The 8,982-nt window shown below is 41.6% G+C and overlaps 1 long non-coding RNA gene across 8 annotated transcripts in view; it reads left to right on the top strand.

The window, feature by feature from the left end:
* The window catches only part of LOC119354377, an 8,713-nt gene extending 1,082 nt beyond the window's left edge, over positions 1–7,631 (top strand). Inside the window, exons 2-11 of one of the 8 annotated variants that reach the window (XR_005170834.1) lie at positions 335–677; positions 1,064–1,235; positions 1,676–1,764; positions 1,849–1,974; positions 2,583–2,647; positions 2,805–2,929; positions 3,416–3,497; positions 3,965–4,031; positions 5,078–5,165; positions 5,250–5,640. This is a non-coding gene — a long non-coding RNA (uncharacterized LOC119354377). Of the gene's footprint in view, positions 1–334; positions 678–1,063; positions 1,236–1,675; positions 1,765–1,848; positions 1,975–2,582; positions 2,648–2,804; positions 3,498–3,964; positions 4,032–5,077; positions 5,166–5,230; positions 5,641–7,163 lie in introns of those variants that run through there. The other 7 variants (XR_005170831.1, XR_005170829.1, XR_005170830.1 and 4 more) reach the window with 7 other exon arrangements.
* Positions 7,632–8,982: the final 1,351 nt, after the last annotated feature.

Genomic DNA, 8,982 nt, shown 5'->3' on the forward strand with positions numbered 1-8,982 from the left:
TTCACAAAACCATTAAGCAGTAAGTCGGAGACCTCAGTTTTTTTCACTGAGAAAATGAAAATAAGTCATTAGTAAAGTTGGAATTTAAGTATTAGAACGTGTGGGGTGTTGATCGTGTGTTTGGTGTTGCTCTTTTGCATCAACTTAGGTGTGATTCATCATGCATTCATCCATGTTTATCACTGCTTCTGCCGCGTTGTTTGGTTATGTTTTGTGTCGATGGATTGCTGCTTTATCACCTGTTTGTACTTATGCCACGTGACTCTGTGTGTTTCTTTGCAGTCCATAACTTGTGATTCACAGCCTGCTCTGAAATTTTGTTTGTGTTGGACAGGATTCGTGCAACTCTTCCAATAGGAGGATAGAACACATGCACAAAACTTCGAAAGCCACAAAACCTGGGCGGAAATCATGGACTACACGTTGGTCAATATTGTGCAGGCAACCAGTTGCCACAATCGAACACAATAAGCATCACGGGAGCCTCCTCGTCGTCGGCGATTCTCCGGCGCCTTTGTCTGGTCATCTCTGGCTCCTGCCGTGCTCTCTGGTGCTCCTTTGCCTCATGGATGGCGCTCCCATGCCTCGGACGCACGCCCCCTCTCCCCCGAGCTCCAGATGGGAAGCAGCGGTCCCCCCTCTCCCCCGAGCTCGGGATCCATTGCAGCAACGGCAAGGTAAGCAGCGGCAGAGCTCCCACCTAGCACCTCCTACTAAATACCCCTTTTTTGTTCAAACACCAAAACACTTTGTCAGGGTTGTGAATCCTTAACCTTGTTATTTAGTTCAGTCCATCATAAATACAGCTTAGGAAGCAAGCTTCTTCTAAAATCATTGATCTGGTATTTTTTTAGGGGAGTGCCTTCATAACTGATTTGCAGTAAGGGAAGCAGTGACTCTTGTTTTGCTAGTATTAATAGTTTTATTCTTGAAGTATTTGGCTCTAACAATTTGTTACCATAGCCCCTCTTAAGCAAGTTTCTTGCAGAACAGGTTTTCCCAATGCTAATTAGGGCACTTGTTTTCTATCTGTTTGCCCTGCTTTTAATTACTTTTTCTCCAGGCAGTGAAAGTTTGCAGTCGATGCCATCTAAGTAGGATTCTGGGTTGATTTCAGAGGAGATCAATTATTGTGAGAAGATGAAGAAGCTGAGAGTTGATACGGACTATTTGTGAAAGCAAGTTTAGGAGCTCAAAGCCAACAACAAGTCAACAACCAAGGCTTTGAAAAAGACGTAAGCTCTAATGTTATAAGATTTGATGCATGTTCTTTCATTAGCAATTGTTTTAGTTGTATGAACAAGTTATCTGCCTTGCAAATCTATTTTCTCATGGAGAAATATGAAGTATGTATTCTATACAAAGATGTCATAACAATGTGTAAAATTCAGAGTTTATTGAACATGATCACCACTGAAAAGTAGAAATGCATTTGACAAATGGCATCAAATAGTTTGAAACATTGGATTTCTGATTCACATGTTGGCATATTTATCTTATGGTCACTTAGGATTTATGCATCTGAGCTTCTCATTTTTTGTGTATCGTAGACAGAGTATGACTTCAACTTGTGATTTATAGCTAGAAAGCTCTTTGAATCTGATTTTTCTTTCCTATGTAAATCATCGTTCTTTTCGTATGTGCTCATGTGGCTGCTGAAATTTTTCATGAACAGATCGACCTGCGACACCGGTAAGGCCACAACATCCATTACTGCTATGACTGTTGACTGAGGTGGGAAAGCATGGAGCCTTCCTTCTACTGGTGAGTATTACAGCTGAACCGATTATGGTTGTTGGAATGTCTGATTCTTTGGTTATTATCTTATTCACATAATCCCATTCGCAGGTATAGTTTGGTTTTCTTATGCCCATAGTTTTTTTAGTCATGTTCGTGTGGAGGATGGAGTCAACGCTAGGCACATGGTTGATGGAGAAGGACAAGAGGATGAAGCTCTGACTTGCTTTTCCTATGGTATATATATATATATATATATATGAGACAAGAGGAGGTGTTCAGTTCCTTTGGATTGCATCATGAAAAACATCTCTTGTTTCAAATCAGAATAACATGAACATTCTTTATGAAGTGCTTCCTAGGGATAATCCAGGATTAGAAATAGAACTTGAAATTGCTTCATAAGAGTTTCTCTAAACATTTGTGAGTCCCTAATTAGATGCATTCGTGTCGGTGGCTGACCTTTTCCATTTTGGTTGTTCATCAGCAGCTATATGCATGTACGCTGTTGCTTGCATGACCACTTGCAACTGCGTTTCGATTCCCTATCCTTTCTGATTTCACAACCGTATCTTTCTTGATATAATTAAGCTTTTGTTCTATTTTAATCCTAGCATATGGTTCTCCTGTTTAATAAGCTAATTGATTAAGCTATCTAAATATGCTAAGTCCTTCTCAACAAGTAATTTAGTTGATCTGCTAAAATCGCAGGAGCCATTCAGAAAAAAATTAGGATCCTGTCAGATATTGGTCAGCTTGTTAGGATATAAGATATCACATTAGGTTTTGTTATCACGTAATGCACAAATTTAGACAACTGACTAAAATTAATTGTGACATTGCAGATTTATTGAGCCAATATATCGAGGCTTTCCTTTGCTGTTGAAATCTCTATAGAATTTCATAGAAGGTTTGGTTATGTTTTCTTCTATTCCAAATTTTAATTTAAAATTTTGTGACACTTTCATTTTTTCCTTTGCTGTTGAAATCTCTCAGTCACCATGTTGTAACTTGCAACATCGGGTGTCAACATTTATCAAACTCACTCGTTAGTAATGCATGTCCAGATGATTGGTCGGAGTATGCATATCTTTGGACCCTTCCTCCTTGCGGGCCTCTCCACTAAAGACTGGGAGGCAAGAACCAGCGCCACCGCCATGTCTGTTGGTGATGCTCACGCTGGAAACCAGAGGTAGCATCTTGGTCTTGTCCATGCGAGCACCACATCTCTGACAATGCTGCCGCGACCAGAGGGCGGCGAGCTGATCCCCCATGGCTCCTCGCCGACGTATGACAACACCCACCTCCATGCTAATCGAGCTTTTTGACCTGTCCAGCATGATCTGAGACGCCGTCTCCACTTCAGTTCATTGGAGATTGTAATATTGATCTTAGTTCAGTTCAGTCTATTATGTGACCTCACTTTGTTATCTATGATTTCCTTCATTTCTTTGTTTTGGCACATGTCCATTAATTTGTATAGTGGAGCGGATGACCAAATTATTGGAACCTTCCCATGCTTTCCAGGGAAGTTGTTTGTTAGCTCTGCCCCAAACGTTGACAAGCCAGATTTGGGCTTATTTCTTCAGCTTTGCTGCACTGCAGCCTGATAGTATTTTTTTGTTGCTTGATGCTTCATTTTCCTACTTCTTCCTCTTAATGTGACCTTTTGATGCAGGGTGATGTTTCTTTATATGCCCCTCGAGGGATGAGGCCGGCAAGCCGGTGAATGCTTATCACAACAAGCACATGCTGTCAGGGTATGTGAGCATTCCTATCTTGACCTATTAGTGTGCTTTTGTGCCATCTGCCTAGGTGGAATTGTTACGGGCTGAGTAAGATTCCTTGGCTATTTACGGGTTGCAAGTATGATGTGGTTAATCAATATTCCATAATTGAGACGCATTGTAAGTTAATATATTTCTTCAGCCGTTGTGTGTGGCCAAATAAAAATCCTTGTGGGACATTATGGTGAAATTAAATTTAGTGACTATTGGTAGCCTGACATTTAGAACTGTTTGTGTTGAGAATCGATGGGTTCCATCTGATTTTATGAGGATGGGTCGCACAAACTATTGTAGGACTTGAACAGTTGAACCCTGGCCTCCGATCCACTGCAAATTGAGCATTCTTTTGTGATGAAATATTACATTGAAAAAGTTGTCATCAGTATATATTTCTTCTTTAAAGAAACGTTACCTCAGATATTGCTTTTTTACACATGCAGTTTGTTGGGTATGCTTCCAGGAACATGGGCTTATGTTAGTGCTGGTGCATTTGGGAGATCTATAATTGTAAGTTTGTAAATCGTCGACGTTTTCTTAGTTCATCTTTTCTTTGCAAACTTGATTTTTTTCCTACATCAGGAATACTTCTCTACTATACTCTTTCAAGCCATGAAGCTCTTTTTATCTTCTGACTTGTTAATAAGAATACCTCACATACTGTATGTGTTCTCTACTTCTCTTTTATAGAATAGTACTAGCCATAAGCCCATAAGAACCGTGTCCATCCCATGGATATGGGGGTGTCTCGCAGCATGTTGATGGTATCTGCTTTCTAGTGAAGTGTCCAGAATGGAATAACACTTGTATATATGAAATACAGACACCTTAATCCAACTCAAGGCAACCCTTAGTCTACAGTCTGACTTGGCGTTGCTATTAGCAGCTCAAGTATTTCAGCAAAGAATTAGAACATGGTGTTTCATTTGGAATTTTGAAAATCCAGTTATGTGTGTAGTCAGGTCGGTTGATCTATAGTGTACCGTAGTATACTTCTCTTTTATAGAATAGTACTAGCCATAAGCCCATAAGAACCGTGTCCATCCCATGGATATGGTGGTGTCTTGCAGCATGTTGATGGTATCTGCTTTCTAGTGAAGTGTCCAGAATGGAATAACAATTGTATATATGAAATACAGACACCTTAATCCAACTCAAGGCAACCCTTAGTCTACAGTCTGACTTGGTGTTGCTATTAGCAGCTCAAGTATTTCAGCAAAGAATTAGAACATGGTGTTTCATTTGGAATTTTGAAAATCCAGTTGTATGTGTAGTCAGGTCGGTTGATCTATAGTGTACCGTAGTATTTTTCTCTCCTTTCCTTGTGCTAATTTTTCCTTATGATCTCGTTATGTTTGTCCAGCTAGAAAATCAGTAGGTTTTTTCATGTCCAACGGTTACTTGAGGCACTGCATTTCGGATCGACGTCGCTTTATTCATGGGTTGGGTTGCCAATTTCGAGCTGCTTAATTTACGGGTTGCGATTGTTGTCACCGTTGTTGAATACAAATTATATTATCTGGATGGCTAGATTTTTATTTGTGTTTGTGTCACAGGCTGCAAAGAATCTTGTAGCTGTGGCGGCGGTGACACTTTCAGTTCCTGCTTTCAGGGCACCTACTACAAATATACCTTCTGGATCAGGTATGTATCATATGGTTGCTTGTCTGTCCAACACACACATGAACTACAACCTTAATCGTTCTCAGTAACCTGTTATGTGATTAGAGTCCTCCCATCTGGGCACTGCAGTCGTCCTTGCACCGTCACACACAGCGTCGGAGACACGAACGAGGTCGAGCAGTCCGTGTCTTCGTCCTCTTCCCTTGGCGTGTGGAACCTGATATAAACAAGAGGCCAAACAATATGTGGCATCTTCATCGTCGTCCTCTCGTGTGGCACCGCAGAGATGGACAAGGAGGCCAATAGTTGGAAGTGCGGCAGACTGTAATGCTTTGGTTGATGAGGAATTATCTTTGTACATAGTGGTTTGTTTGATGGGACCCATCTGGCACCGCCGAGCTTTCGCTCAAGCGGCGTGCCATGGGGGCGCCCCAACCTCTAGTATATATAGCAGGAGTCTTGGTGCTTGCTTTATTAGGGTTCCTCTCTTTCATTCTCTCATGCTCTCCAGATCTAAGAAATGCATAGGTGGCCACACACTCTCTTTCTCTGCTCATGGCTGGTCACAAATCCGGCGTAACCACCTCGACCAGGGAAGGGGTGTAGGTGCGTCGTCCACGCAGTCGTTGGCGGTGAGGGAGGAGACCAACAGCTGCCCGCGTGTTCTGATCGACGGCCGTGCCATTCTCTCCGAGATAGCGTCGGATCGGGAGGGCCTTCGACCCCTTCTTCCTCCTCGTGGTATTGTGGCCAAGATGCGGCCTCCAGACGTCGTCTTTGCCACATGCCGACGACCCTCGGGTATATATTCCTTCGAAACCGACCTTTCTCTACTGCCCCAGTTCCCCACGTGGCTGCGTGTGCATATTTTTCTACTCCCGTCGACTATTTCAAAGCCACGTAGACTTTTACTATTATTAGAGGTAAAGCCAGTTCATACAGTCGAATTTAAGGGTTGATTTAAATAGGGAAGAAAGTGGGAAATCTGTAGCATGAATTTAGGACATGATTCTAAGAGGAAATGAGGAAATGTAGCATGAATCTAGGACATGATTCTAAGAGGCAATGGGGGGAAAGTAATGGATACTGGCTACCCAACTGAGCCAACTGCTCCCTTGGTTGATAAGGCGAAGAAAGCATGGTGGATGGCGAAGAGTGGGGGAAGTGGACCTGTCTCTTTGGTTGAAAAAAGGAAAGGAAGTGAGGGGCGTTGGGGGACAACACAAATGAGAACGAGCAGCTCTAGATTTCCTGTGCTCACATAGGAAAATGTCACCGAAGAGATAAAAAATGGAACAAATGCAGACATGCTGCCTGAGTGTTTGCTGCTTTGGGCAACCACATCTGCCTCACCAATTTATGCCCCTGCTATCCCTACGCCCATATCGCTACCGTTAATGTAAAATCACATGAACTATTAAGCAATGCCACCTAATGTCACTATTAAGTAATGGTCTAGTGCTGTCGATAAATTGAAGCAATGCCACCACCATTTTATTTCTCATGAATTGTGTTTTTGTAGTCACACTTAAATCTCACACCGCTAGCATTGCTTCATCCCAGTGGAACTGCAAAATTTTGATTGCACATTTTATGACCATGTGCTATTCTCATGACAGTAATACTAATGCTATTGTTCTGCATGTTAATCTAGTGACAGTGTTGATGTGATGTGATGCTACTTCTTACTTAAGGGCATTTTCATACTGTCAATGTAGTGCCAATTATAACACAATAGATACTGATGTTAATCATATGCCACTGCAAATAAATGTCACTATTTAAATAATCGTATTTCATATTTGCGGAAACAAGGATGTGTGTCTCCATATCGTTTCTATCAGCGCAATCAAAAGTACACCTCAGTTTTAGTAGAACTGCACAAAATGAGATGGCTATTCCTAGCTGCCGTTGCCTAACCACCTATCTTCCAGGTATTCCTACATAGGTAGTGACTAGGTAGAATGGCCAACGCAATCTAAAAGAAGCTGAATCATATATTTTACTTCCTAACTGCAGTGCAGGGACGAGCGAAAACAATTGTATCCTAGTCGGGAATGCACTTTCTCCCAATTCATCCATGGACGGAGGACTAGCTAGCACGGCTGCATGAAGGTTTTTGGGACAGGTGCACGAACAAAAGGCATTATGGTCTGCTTATTTCTGCAAATAGCAGTGCTTAAATTTAGTAGAACTGCACAAGAAGTTTAGATGGTCAATACACTACATGGTTCAGTTCAGCATTCCAACTAAGAACACAATTATAATTGGTTATTTTGAAATGAAAGAACCTAATCTTGGATGGTGGCAACAAGAAAAACCAGAGTGAACTCCAGGAAATTAAAGCCTGCCTAAGGAGGCCCTTTGCTCAGAGAAGCATTGCTTGATTTTTTCTGATTTGTAAACCTTTTCACAACTTTGTCTTTTGTTGTGAACTAGTAAATATTTTTGTTATGTTCTATGAATCATTGAGATGTATAAAATTTCTTAACTTATGCTTTTCAAGTATTTTATGAAGCCGAGTTTAATGTGCATGTTCAACATGAACACTGGACTAGCATGTGAACATTTAGAATTTACAGTGTGGCCTCAGTTAACTGCATGAACCACTGTAATCAGATACGTAGTTGCTTATATGTCAGACAATAGATTATTGATCGTTAGCTAGTCGATAGCCGACTTTTCTAGTGTTGAAGCGAGCTGAGTCAACGTGCCTTGTTTTACAGAACTTTTTACAAATGGGGTAGTACCAGCAGTGTTTACATGTACTTAACCAGCCTTATCTACCCTATGTATACATTAGTGCACAATTCTCAAAAGAGTACTCTATTACATCAAACACACACTGCTCGTATGATAAACCGTGACAACTTATGTCTTACCATGCCATATTACATGAAAAAACTAGTGAGGACGGATATGTTTCGGCAATAATTAGGATGGTTCTCACATGATTCACGGGCGCACAAAAGTAGCAGTAGTTCCCATAGACAGATTCAAAGAGAGTACTAGTCCAGAGGGCTCGATAATAGGCAAGGTTCGGATAATTAGACACAATCCAAACTACTATTAAACACTAGGTGGGGCAACTATTTCATGCCTTGATCTAATTTGCGATTTGCATAGGACGGACCTTCCCATGAACATCACCGAGGATGTCCAGCAGCAGCTCAATCCTGTGAATCTTCCTGAAGATAACCTTGTGGCCTTGCCACTCATAAACTTATTTTGTGGAGGCATGCCACGTCATCTTCCTGCATAAGATTGACAAGAACAGTATGCCTCACAAAGGAACGAGTAACTTTGAATTTCTTGTGCTTCAGTACACCCTGGACAACACGCCTGACAACAGTGAGGCTGGAATACATCTCGACATTGGTATAAATGCAAATGGCTTCCAGGATCCAACAACCTAAGAACTTTGTTTTCCCAGTGCATATATTCAGGTCATCTGCCTCATAGCGAGTGACATGTACAACCACACAATCCTTGTCTGCATCAGGGCTCTAATTGAAATAGAAACAAATTCTGAATTACTTTCCAATATAAGAAACACAAGTTATTTCAACCAATATGTAGAGTCAAAGGTCTGCATGACAGGGAAGGTAGCATGGCATCGAAGGTAATAAAATTTTGCATTATTTATCACCGCATACTTAGATGAAAAATAACAATCGAGATCGGCAAAGAAGAAAATCACCTTGGGTACCGCAACGGGGGGGGGGGGGCACATCATCGAAGGGGGAAAACTGCTCGTGTAGGGCCATGAGGGCTGTAACCTCAGATGGGGCATTGACCATCTCAGTAGTGGCCGTGAGCTTATCTGGATTCGGCTCAG

Source organism: Triticum dicoccoides, chromosome 2A, assembly GCF_002162155.2.
Source record: "Triticum dicoccoides isolate Atlit2015 ecotype Zavitan chromosome 2A, WEW_v2.0, whole genome shotgun sequence".
In the NCBI taxonomy this organism is placed as follows: Eukaryota; Viridiplantae; Streptophyta; class Magnoliopsida; order Poales; family Poaceae; genus Triticum; species Triticum dicoccoides.